The sequence below is a fragment of the Salmo trutta genome, chromosome 9, assembly GCF_901001165.1.
Source record: "Salmo trutta chromosome 9, fSalTru1.1, whole genome shotgun sequence".
Classification (NCBI taxonomy): Eukaryota; Metazoa; Chordata; class Actinopteri; order Salmoniformes; family Salmonidae; genus Salmo; species Salmo trutta.
In genome coordinates this window covers 41,277,081-41,290,026 of record NC_042965.1, presented here as the reverse complement: position 1 = coordinate 41,290,026, position 12,946 = coordinate 41,277,081, and the positions used below count along the sequence as shown (strand labels likewise).

Genomic DNA, 12,946 nt, shown 5'->3' with positions numbered 1-12,946 from the left:
CCATAAAAAAGCTAGACTATGGTTTGCAACTGCACATGGGGACAAAGATCGTACTTTTTGGAGAAATGTCCTCTGGTCTGATGAAACAAAAATAGAACTGTTTGGCCATAACGACCATCGTTATGTTTGGAGGAAAAAGGGAGAGGCTTGCAAGCCGAAGAACACCATCCCAACCGTGAAGCACGGGGTGGCAGCATCATGTTGTGGGGGTGCTTTGATGCAGGAGGGACTGGTGCACTTCACAAAATAGATGGCATCATGAAAGGAAAATTACGTGGATATATTAAAGCAACAATACAATACAAGACAGGAAGTTAAAGCTTGGTTGCAAATGGGTCTTCCAAATGGACAATGACCCCAAGCATACTTCCAAAGTTTTGGCAAAATGGCTTAAGGGCTTAAGGACAACACAGTCAAGGTATTGGAGTGGCCATCACAAAGCCCAGACCTCAATCCCGTAGAAAATGTGTGGGCAGAACTGAAAAAGCATGTGCGAGCAAGGAGGCCTACAAACCTGACTCTGTTACACCAGCTCTATCAGGAGGAATGGGATCAAAATTCACCCAACTTATTGTGGGAAGCCTGTGGAAGGCTACCCAAAATGTTTAACTAAAGTTAACGGCAATGCTACCAAATGCTAATTTGGTGTATGTAAACTTTTGACCAACTGGGAATGTGTTTAAAGAAAACCGCTCAAACAAATCATTCTCTCTACTATTATTTTGACATTTCACATTCTTAAAATTAAGTGGTGAACCTAACTGACCTAAGACAGGACATTTTTACTAGGATTACATGTCAGGAATTGTGAAAAACTGAGTTTAAATGTATTTGGCTAAGGTGTATGTAATCTTCCGACTTCAACTGTTAATGTCTTGTCATTCTGAGACGTCATGTTCAGTTGATCTTAGTTCTGTCAACAGATAGCTGGACAGGAATAACACCTCTCTGCTGTTATCAGCTACCTGGTTATATTTAGACTTCTCTGATACTGTACTGTACTGTATGTATGTATGCTGCACTGAAGCTGGCCTTTTCCTGAGTACAAATGCCGTTTGAGTTAGAGCTGCTTGAAGGGGAGCGGAGGAAGTGGAGTGGAGATTGCTAAGGGTGGCCTCCCCCATGGGGGCATGTGTGTGTTGTAGAGCGAGACAGAGAGAGAGACAGATGGAGGCCTGGCCTTTCTCAAGCTTATGACTGAACACTGAGGTGTTTGTGTATACCTCTTCAAATAATGCCACATTATCTCTGGTGTCAGTCTTATCCTCACAGAAGGACACACTATCTCTGGTGTCAGTCTTATCCTCACAGAAGAGCACACTATCTCTGGTGTCAGTCTTATCCTCACAGACGGACACTGTCACGTCCTGACCAGTAATAGGGATTACTTGTTATTGTAGTTTGGTCAGGACGTGGCAGAGGGTATTTGTTTTATGTATTCCGGGGTTTTTTGGGCACTGTTCTATGTTAGTGTTTTTCTATGTTCTGTCTAGTCTTTTGTATTTCTATGTTTAGTTAATTGGGGTTGGACTCTCAATTGGAGGCAGGTGTTTTCTAGTTGCCTCTGATATATATATAGGTATGTGTTTGTTTAGTACTTTGTGGGAGATTGTTTCTTGTTTTGCTGTGTGTGCCTGACAAGACTGTCTAGTTCGTTTGTGTTTGTTGTATATGTGTTTATTTTGGTTTTTCCTTCTTTGTCCTTAATAAAGAAGATGAGTGTACATATACCCGCTGCGTTTTGGTCTCATTCCTACGACAACCGTGACAGACACACTATCTCTGTTGTCAGTCTTATCCTCACAGAAGAGCACACTATCTCTGTTGTCAGTCTTATCCTCACAGAAGAGCACACCATCTCTGGTGTCAGTCTTATCCTCACAGAAGAGCACACTATCTCTGGTGTCAGTCTTATCCTTGATTCCCAGTCTTTCACTGGACTGGACCAAAGTCAGGGATTCAATCAACGGCACATTGTCGAGAAGTGCACTGAAAATGTTGTGTTTCTATAAGAAAAGGCCAATCCATTTTTTATCCATCCCACTATAATGTAATAGTCTGATTGTTGAAAGCTCTATCCAGAGTACTAAGTGCTCTGCACCCCAGCTAAATGTCTTGTCATTCTGAGACGTCATGTTCAGTTGATCTTAGTTCTGTCAACAGATAGCTGGACAGGAATAACACCTCTCTGCTGTTATCAGCTACCTGGTTATAATTAGACTTCTCTGTTAATGTACTGTATGTATGTATGCTGCACTGAAGCTGGCCTTTTTCTTGAGTGCAAATGACGTTTGAGTTAGAGCTGCTTGAAGGAGAGCGGAGGAAATGGAGTGGAGATTGTGTGTGTGTGTGTGTGTGTGTGTGTGTGTGTGTGTGTGTGTGTGTGTGTGTGTGTGTGTGTGTGTGTGTGTGTGTGTGTGTCAGAAGACTAATGTGACTCCTTTACAATATTCACAACGGCTGGATAAGATGTCGCATCTCTTGAGTGTGCACTGTTGCGCGTTACAGGTACACCCAATATCTACATTGCTGACCCATTTACACACTAACACACAAAGTGAGACACAATCTCTTTCTCTCTAAGGTACTTTTAGGAAGTATGGTAAAACGTAGCTAAAACCTTTAGCGACAGAAAGCCTTGATTATCTGCTGATAGTAGATCACAATAGAAGGAAGCCTTGATGACAGACCAGACCGCACCAAACCAGAACAGACTGGACCAGAATATAACAGAATAGAACAGACCAGACAGGACCAGACCAGACGGGACAAGAATAGAACAGAATAGAACAGACCAGACGGGACCAGACCAGACGGGACCAGAATATAACAGAATAGAACAGACCAGACGGGACCAGACCAGATGGGACCAGACCAGACGGGACCAGAACAGCTCCCACTGAAGGACTGAAAGGGAAAAAACTGTTTCGGGTTAAATGCTCCCGACAGAGCTGGGAGTACTACTGAACAACCAGACTCTATGTCAATACTACAGTACTACTGACCAACCAGACTCTATGTCAATACTACAGTACTACTGACCAACCAGACTCTATGTCAATACTACAGTACTACTGACCAACCAGACACTATGTCAATACTACAGTACTACTGAACAACCAGACTCTATGTCAACACTACAGTACTACTGACCAACCAGACTCTATGTCAATACTACAGTACTACTGACCAACCAGACACTATGTCAATACTACAGTACTACTGACCAACCAGACACTATGTCAATACTACAGTACGACTGACCAACCAGACTCTGTGTCAATACTACAGTACAGTAAATCATGGACCATGGTAAAACACTATGACAGTAAATCATGGACCATAGTAAAACACTATGACAGTAAAACATGGACCATAATAAAACACTATGACAGTAAAACACCATGACAGAAAGCATGGACCATGATAAAACACCATGACAGTAAAACACCATGACAGAAAGCATGGACCATGATAAAACACCATGACAGTAAAACACCATGACAGAAAGCATGGACCATGATAAAACACCATGACAGTAAATCATGGACCATGATAAAACACTATGACAGTAAATCATGGACCATAGTAAAACACCATGAATGCTACTGTAGAGTTAATTAATGAACTATAGGCCAGACACCTGTCTGTTATGACATGAAAGATACAGCTATGTATTATATATGGTGTTCCCTACAGGTTATAGAAAGGAGCAGCAGTTCTGTGCTATCAGACCCCAGTCCTGCCCGCATGTCTGCCCGCCTACCTGTCTGCCCGCCTGCCTGTCTGCCCGCCTGCCTGCCTGCCCGCCTGCCTACCTACCTAACTACCTGTCTGCCTGCCTGCCTGCCCGCCTGCCCACCTACCTGTCTGCCTGCCTGCCTGTCTGCCCGCCTGCCTGTCTGCCCGCCTGCCTACCTGCCTACCTGTCTGCCTGCTTGCCTGCCTGCCTGCCTACCTACCTGTCTGCCCGCCTGCCTGCCTACCTACCTGTCTGCCCACCTGCCTGCCTGCCCGCCTACCTACCTGTCTGCCCGCCAGTCTGCCCGCCTGCCTACCTGTCTGCCCGCCTGCCTGCCCGCCTGCCCGCCTACCTACCTGTCTGCCTGTCTGCCCACCTGCCCACCTGCCTACCTACCTGTCTGCCCGCCAGTCTGCCCGCCTGCCTACCTACCTACCTGTCTGCCCACCTGCCTGCCTGCCTGCCTGCCCGCCTACCTACCTGTCTGCCTGTCTGCCCGCCTGCCTACCTACCTGTCTGCCCACCTGCCAGTCTGCCCGCCTGCCTGCCCGCCAGTCTGCCCGCCTGCCTGCCTACCTACCTGTCTGCCCACCTGCCTGCCTGCCCGCCTACCTACCTGTCTGCCCGTCTGCCTACCTACCTGTATGTCCGCCAGTCTGCCCGCCTGCCTGCCTACCTACCTGTCTGCCCACCTGCCTGCCTGCCCGCCTGCCCGCCTACCTACCTGTCTGCCTGTCTGCCCGCCTGCCTACCTACCTGTCTGCCCGCCTGCCTACCTACCTGTCTGCCCACCTGCCTGCCTGCCTACCTACCTGTCTGCCTGTCTGCCTGCCCGCCTACCTACCTGTCTGCCCGCCTGCCTGCCTGCCTGCAAAAACGCTACAGTAAATACTACAGTATACTACAGTCTGTGAAAACCATACAGTAAATATAGCATAGTCCGCAAAAACACTACATGAAATATAGTACAGTCCGCAAAAACACTAATGAAATACTGCAGTATACTACAATCCCAAAAAACACTACAGTGATTACTTTAGTGTATACTAGTTTTCTTTTAGTACAGTATTTATAGTATAGTTAACTGTAAATACTGGAGTAAATACTACTAAGGTCCGCAAAAACAATACACTGAATGCTATACTATTTATACCATAGTACAGGGTTTCCCAAACTCGGTACTGGAGCCTCCCGTTGTTGCAAGTTTGGGTTTTTTCCTTTCTAAATGTAATCCATTACAGTTACTAGTTACTTTTGGATTACCCAAACGCAGTAATGTAATCTGATTACTATTCAGTTACTTTTAGATTACTTTCCCCTTAAGAGGCATTTAGAAGAAGGCAAAAATGTATGTTACCAATTGAATGACATCTATCGCAGGATAAATCAATGTTAAAGTTTACATAGCTGGCCTTATATGGATGTTACATTTTACTTTATGGGTTGGTTATGTTGGCTTCTTCTAACCCATCACTTTCTACTTACATATAATAATACGATTCAATTATATATTTACATTAAAAATCTAAGTTTATCAGAATTCTAGTCATTCCAATAAATGTTATACCCCTTGATCTTCAAGAATAGGACTTGGAAATATTGAAGTATAGATTAGCCAAATTGTTTTACCTGAACTATGGACTTATTAGCGAGCCCAAGTCTGTTGTTTATCATTTTGTTGTCATGGAGGACTGATTTGGCTCAATGATTCTAGTTGAAAAATAAATGCTGTGCTCCTGGAATGGCATGCTTGAGCACTACTGAAAAGTGTTATTTACATGTGAAAAATGAATGCCATATGCTGCATTTGCTACAGGCCTATTGTTTACCTTTTTGTTAGTGACACTTTGATATCTTGATAATATGCAGCTGTTTAAAGGGCAAATCCACAGATGAAACATTAACAAAACGGTCACACTGCCTCTGTTTTGGTTAAAAAGCTGAGGGATGGGCCTGGAGAAATGTAACCACTCTCAGATTAATAGACAGAGCAATAGATGCAAAGACTGATGATCCATGATATCACAATTATTGTTTTAACCATGCTTTGAGGCTATACAGTGTTTGTTTACATTTACAATGTTTACAAACATTAGAGAAAAACAAGTTATATTTGCGGTTCTGATGGAGTGTGACAGTTGAACTTAACTCATGAGGCACGTAATCATCAATTTTTTTTCAAAAGTATCTGTAATCTGATTACAGTATTTTTGCTGTTAACGGATTACAGTTACCATTTTTTTGGTAATCCCCTTACATGTAACAGATTACATGCAATCCGTTACTCCCCAACCCTGGGAACTACTCTCAGGATGTACTGAACTTGTGTGCATCTTCAGTGGCACCCTAATTCCTAAATAGTGCACTACTTTGAACCCTGGTCAAAAGTATTGAACTAAAAAAAGGGAACAGGGTGCCATTTTAGACGCGCACTTCCTGGTTGCGTTCACTTACTGTTTAGATGACATCATCGACTAGAGTAACATCATGTGTTGGGAGCGTTATCGTTATGATTTTTACACAAACTGATCCAGAAACAGATGGAATATTTAGGTTCTGATAATCTAGGTTTGTTTGACCTGGGCTGAGAACTGATCAGAAATCAGTGCTTAGGGGAGATACGGAAGCATCTTGGGTGGATACAGTCTGTAGATGAGTAACACTTCCTGTAAAGCAGTGGAATTCACCTGACCACATACTGTCTGGTGCACTGACGTCAATGTAAAGTTGTAGTGTTGGACGGGAGAGAAGTGAGGGGGATCAGTCTGTACTACAGTAACAGTCTTTAACAGTACAGCTCTTTCAGACCGGAGCACAGAGAACACAAAAACTCCCAACAATCAACTGCTGAATAATTCACCTGACCTCTCAGTCCACAAAGCCAGGTGTGAGTGTCCTCTCTCAGTTTACCCGATAACAACACAACGCTTTGATTGACCCTTTAAGTGTAATAGTACTATTTATTCTTCATTCTAAAACCATTTTGACTCGTTCCCTTGACCGTAGTACAGTCGTTTCAATGATCTGACCCCTTCAGTCTTTAGGTTGGCTGCAGGGCACTGTGAGGTCACCAGGTGAAAGTTACAGTGGCCTGAGAGGGACACTACAGATCTATGTCAAGGTAGGGCCTCAGTGTAACACAGCAGTGACGTTGGAGAATAGCACGTGTGTGGGTAATGACACACTAGCACAACACCTGGTCAAACAGCTAGATCAAAACACTGTAGGACACAAGTACGCACATGGCATTATGTTAAAGCACCATCATCATCATAATCTTCCTCCTCACCATCATCATCAAGATCAATCCCAAAATGACTTCTCAGTTCTGAAGAGTATTTCCCGTTCTGACATCCTCTCCAACAGAAAAATATCAAACCTTGTTTACTAGAGAACTAGACTAGACCGTAGGTAGAGAAACAATCAGCAATAAACATGTATGTCTAATATGTAACAGACTAATTAACTGGTTGTTTAAATGTTAAGGCATTGAAGTGATGTTGTAAAGATTGGAGAAAAAAAAGTCACAAAAAGTATTCCAAAGTTATTGTCTTTTTCTCGCTTTCCCTTTCTCGTTCTCTCGCCCCCTCTCTCTTTCCCAAACTATTCACTCCTGGATCGTCATTCCTAGAAACCAACTCCTTCCTTCACTCATTCTTTCCACTGCTTTACTTCAGGGGTCCCCAGAAAAGAAAAGAGGGACGATGGAGAGAGTGAACACTTGCTTTCATTCACTACTACTTCCTGTGTGTTTGCCCACCGCTCCCACACCCTAACCCCTGACCCTGAGGTCAAAAGGCTTGCCATCGCTCTTACCGTTAGTCCCGGCTACAGCCGTGCGTGTGTCCGACAGGGAGTATGTGAGACGTGCAGACCACCATGCAGTCTTGGGAAAGTCCGACCAATGAACAAGCTGCTGATTTCATCAAGGCTATCCCTTCATCGTTCACACACTAACTCCTCCTCCTCCTCCTCCTCCTCCTCTACCCCTCCCTCATTCTCTGTATCCGCTCCCTCCTCTGGCTTTCTGGCACTCTTCTTTACTCTCTCTGTCTCTCTTTCGCAACTCCTCCCTCCTCTGTCTTTCTGACACCCTTTACTCTCTCTCTCTGTCTCAACTCCTCCCTCCTCTGGCTTTCTGACACTCTTCTTTACTCTCTCTGTCTCTCTTTCTCAACTCCTCCCTCCCTCCCTCCCTCCCTCCCTCAATCATTCACGGTTTCAAATAGTCCTCCTATTTTTCTTCTCCTCTCTCTTCTGTCTCATGTTCTCTTTCTCTCTCTCCCTCAAACTCCTTTCCTCTCCTCTCTCATGTTCTCTCTCTCCCTCCCACACACTCCCCTCTGCTCTTGTCTGTTCTCACATCTGGCTGGTGGAAGGGAGGTGGGCTTGGAATTTAGAGGAGACTCAGACATACACACACACAGAACACAGGGTGGGACTACACACACACACACACACACACACACACACACACACACGGGGTGTGACTACACACACACGTTTCTATACTTCCCTAATCTCTCTCTCCTTATTTGCCCCACTAAGTCTCTCCCTCTGTGCTGTTCTCGTCTCTTTCCCTTCAGTTTGTTCTATGCACGTCTCTTTCTCTGTCGCTAAAGTAGCAGTTTCCTGCACGCACAAAAAAGGAAACCACTTTCTATTCTCTTTTTTCATTGTCCCTGTGCGAAAACAACACCACTCAAAACCAAACTGACCAGCACACACACACACACACACACACACACACACACACACACACACACACACACTAAAGAAAGCCATTTCCTCTTTTTGGTGTGCACTTTAGCGATTACAGAAATGATCAAAGCGGCGATTACAGGAAGGATTGCAGTTGATATGTAGCCATTAATATAGGTAAAATAAATTTAAAAAAAATTGTAAATGGAAGAGGATGTGGGCTTCACTGCCCCGTTGGTATACAGTATATAGAAACAGACTAAAACATGCTACAAAAAACGTGTCGGCCCTGATAGAGAAATTGGACAATGGCTGCTCTGCAAGTACAACCAGACGTGGCGTAAACAACAGATCGCTGGACGTCTATGAAAACGCTACATTACATTGATGAGAAGTGGGACATGAAGTACGTACTGACAACTGAGAACATGGAGGAGAGGCACACAGCAGAGAACCTAAAAAAACGCCATTAAATACCATGGTTGATGAGTGGGTGGGGGACAGCAGTAAGCATCGTCTGGTAGCCATGACTGTGGTAGAAGAAACTGCATTGACCCCTAGCAGTTATAGGCAAGGACCATCTCAATTTGTCGAGGCATGGACACTACATGGTGTTGAAAGTGTTCCACAGGGATGCTGGCCCATGTTGACTCCAATGCTTCCCACAGTTGTGTCAAGTTGGCTGGATGTCCTCTGGGTGGTGGACCATTCTTCAAAAACATGGGAAACTGTTGAGCGTGAAAAACCCAGCAGCGTTGCAGTTCTTGACACAAACCGGTGTGCCTGGCACCTACTACCATACCCCGTTCAAAGGCACTTCAATCTTTTGTCTTGCCCACTCACCCTCTGAATTGCACAAACACATAATCCATGTCTCAATTGTCTCAAGGCATAAAAATCCTTCTTTAACCTGTCTCCTCATCTTCATCAACACTGATTTTAAGTGGATATAACATGTGACATCAATAAGGGATCATAGCTTTCAGCTGGATTCACCTGGTCAGTCTATGTCCTGGAAAGAGCAGGTGTTCTTCATGTCGTTTAAACGATACAAAAAAATTCTGTTTAAATGTTAAAGCTGTAATATGTATGTTTTTGAGGGCGACCCGACCACATTCACAAAGAAATGTGCGTTGTAGATCTGTCATTCCCATTGAAAGCAAGTCTAAGAAGCGGTAGATCTGTTCTATGTGTACTAGTTCTATGTTTCCCGTTCTTAAGTTTTGTTGTTCCAGTCTTTTACTTTCGGTTTTGTACACCAGCTTCAAACAGCTAAAAAATAAAATATTTGGGGTTTATTGAAAATATATTTCACAGTGGTTTTAGATGGTACAAATTGCTTGTTTTGTCACACTAACTGAAATGCAAATTCTGTATATTGCACCTTTAAGAATTGTTTTGCTTTTGTCACATCCTTAACACACACACACGCACACACGCACACGCGCACACGCACACACACACGCACGCACACACACACACACACGCACACACACACACACACAGCAATCTTGTGTAAATTCCTGACATGAAGGCACGTGTTGATTAGGGACACACATGGGGATTCTGACTATTACACTAAGCAGACATACCCTATATCCCACAGCACACCCTGAGGTTTGCTCCTCTGTAAGGCCTATATGGTCTCCTGTGTCAGGGAGGCAAAACATCACATGTAACCATGCATTGTTTCACTGTTTACTTTGCGGACTAATGCTCTCCTGAGACTGGGTTGCTGGCGGGCTCCGACTCTATAACACTCTCACCTAACTGTCAGTGTGTGTACGTATGAGTATAAAGGTGTGCATGGTTACGGTTTGTACTATGTCGAGACACGTACTGTGTGTGAGAAACTTCTGACAAATACCTACAGTGTGTGATACCTCACCCAGATGCCCTTACCTCACCCAGATGCCCTTACTTCACCCAGATGCCCTTACCTCACCCAGATTCCCTTACCTCACCCAGATGCCCTTACCTCACCCAGATGCCCTTACCTCAGCCAGATGCCCTTACCTCACCCAGATGCCCTTACCTCACCCAGATGCCCTTACCTCAGCCAGATGCCCTTACCTCAGCCAGATGCCCTTACCTCAGCCAGATGCCCTTACCTCAGCCAGAAGCACTTAACACAGCCAGATGCCCTTACCTCTGCCAGAAGCCCTTACCTCACCCAGATGCCCTTACCTCAGCCAGATGCCCTTACCTCACCCAGATGTCCTACCTCAGCCAGATTCCCTTACCTCACCCAGATGCCCTTACCTCACCCAGATGCCCTTACCTCAGCCAAATGCCCTTACCTCTGCCAGATGCCCTTACCTCTGCCAGATGCCCTTACCTCTGCCAGATGCCCTTACCTCAGCCAGAAGCCCTTAACACAGCCAGATGCCCTTACCACAGCCAGAAGCCCTTACCTCAGCCAGATGCCCTTACCTCTGCCAGATGCCCTTACCTCACCCAGATGCCCTTACCTCACCCAGATGCCCTTACCTCACCCAGATGCCCTTACCTCACCAAGATGCCCTTACCTCACCCAGATGCCCTTACCTCACCCCGATGCCCTTACCTCACCCCGATGCCCTTACCTCAGCCAGATGCCCTTACCTCAGCCAGATGCCCTTACCTCAGCCAGATGCCCTTACCTCACCCCGATGCCCTTACCTCACCCCGATGCCCTTACCTCAGCCAGATGCCCTTACCTCACCCAGATGCCCTTACCTCACCCCGATGCCCTTACCTCACCCCGATGCCCTTACCTCACCCCGATGCCCTTACCTCAGCCAGATGCCCTTACCTCACCCAGATGCCCTTACCTCACCCAGATGCCCTTACCTCAGCCAGATGCCCTTACCTCACCCCGATGCCCTTACCTCACCCCGATGCCCTTACCTCACCCCGATGCCCTTACCTCACCCAGATGCCCTTACCTCACCCAGATGCCCTTACCTCACCCCGATGCCCTTACCTCACCCCGATGCCCTTACCTCACCCAGATGCCCTTACCTCAGCCAGATGCCCTTACCTCAGCCAGATGCCCTTAACTCACCCAGATGCCCTTACCTCAGCCAGATGCCCTTACCTCACCCCGATGCCCTTACCTCAGCCAGATGCCCTTACCTCACCCAGGTGCCCTTACCTCACCCAGATGGCCTTACCTCACCCAGATGCCCTTACCTCACCCAGATGCCCTTACCTCACCCAGATGCCCTTACCTCAGCCAGATGCCCTTACCTCAGCCAGATGCCCTTACCTCACCCAGATGCCCTTACCTCTGCCAGATGCCCTTACCTCACCCAGATGCCCTTACCTCACCCAGATGCCCTTACCTCACCAAGATGCCCTTACCTCACCAAGATGCCCTTACCTCACCAAGATGCCCTTACCTCACCCAGATGCCCTTACCTCACCCCGATGCCCTTACCTCACCCCGATGCCCTTACCTCAGCCAGATGCCATTACCTCAGCCAGATGCCCTTACCTCAGCCAGATGCCCTTACCTCACCCCGATGCCCTTACCTCACCCCGATGCCCTTACCTCACCCCGATGCCCTTACCTCACCCAGATGCCCTTACCTCACCCCGATGCCCTTACCTCAGCCAGATGCCCTTACCTCACCCCGATGCCCTTACCTCAGCCAGATGCCCTTACCTCAGCCAGATGCCCTTACCTCAGCCAGAAGCCCTTACCTCACCCAGATGCCCTTACCTCAGCCAGATGCCCTTACCTCAGCCAGATGCCCTTACCTCAGCCAGATGCCCTTACCTCAGCCAGATGCCCTTACCTCAGCCAGATGCCCTTACCTCACCCAGATGTCCTACCTCAGCCAGATTCCCTTACCTCAGCCAGATGCCCTTACCTCACCCAGATGTCCTACCTCAGCCAGATTCCCTTACCTCACCCAGATGCCCTTACCTCACCCAGATGCCCTTACCTCAGCCAGATGCCCTTACCTCAGCCAGATGCCCTTACCTCACCCAGATGTCCTACCTCAGCCAGATTCCCTTACCTCACCCAGATGCCCTTACCTCAGCCAGATGCCCTTACCTCAGCCAGATGCCCTTACCTCACCAAGATGCCCTTACCTCAGCCAGATGCCCTTACCTCACCCAGATGCCCTTACCTCTCAGACCACACATATGGCAGATCCCCTGTCTCTATAGCCATCCATCCAGCGTGATCCAGTAGAGATCAGATGGTGGACCCACTGGATCCTCTGGTCTGTAGTAATGTTATAGTCTGGTAGAGAGGAGGACAGAGATACTCTGGTCTGTAGTAATGTTATAGTCTGGTAGAGAGGAGGACAGAGATACTCTGGTCTGTAGTAATGTTATAGTCTGGTAGAGAGGAGGACAGAGATACTCTGGTCTGTAGTAATGTTATAGTCTGGTAGAGAGGAGGACAGAGATACTCTGGTCTGTAGTAATGTTATAGTCTGGTAGAGAGGAGGACAGAGATACTCTGGTCTGTAGTAATGTTATAGTCTGGTAGAGAGGAGGACAGAG

At 46.7% G+C, this 12,946-nt stretch overlaps 1 protein-coding gene across 1 annotated transcript in view; it reads right to left on the bottom strand.

Annotated features, from left to right (window-relative positions):
* LOC115199669 (phospholipid-transporting ATPase ID) overlaps positions 1–7,741 on the bottom strand; it is a 35,086-nt gene extending 27,345 nt beyond the window's left edge. Inside the window, exon 1 of the mRNA XM_029761975.1 lies at positions 7,559–7,741. The gene's annotated coding sequence lies outside the window, so the exon portion shown is untranslated. The remainder of the gene's footprint in view (positions 1–7,558) is intronic.
* Between the last annotated feature and the right edge of the window lie 5,205 nt (positions 7,742–12,946).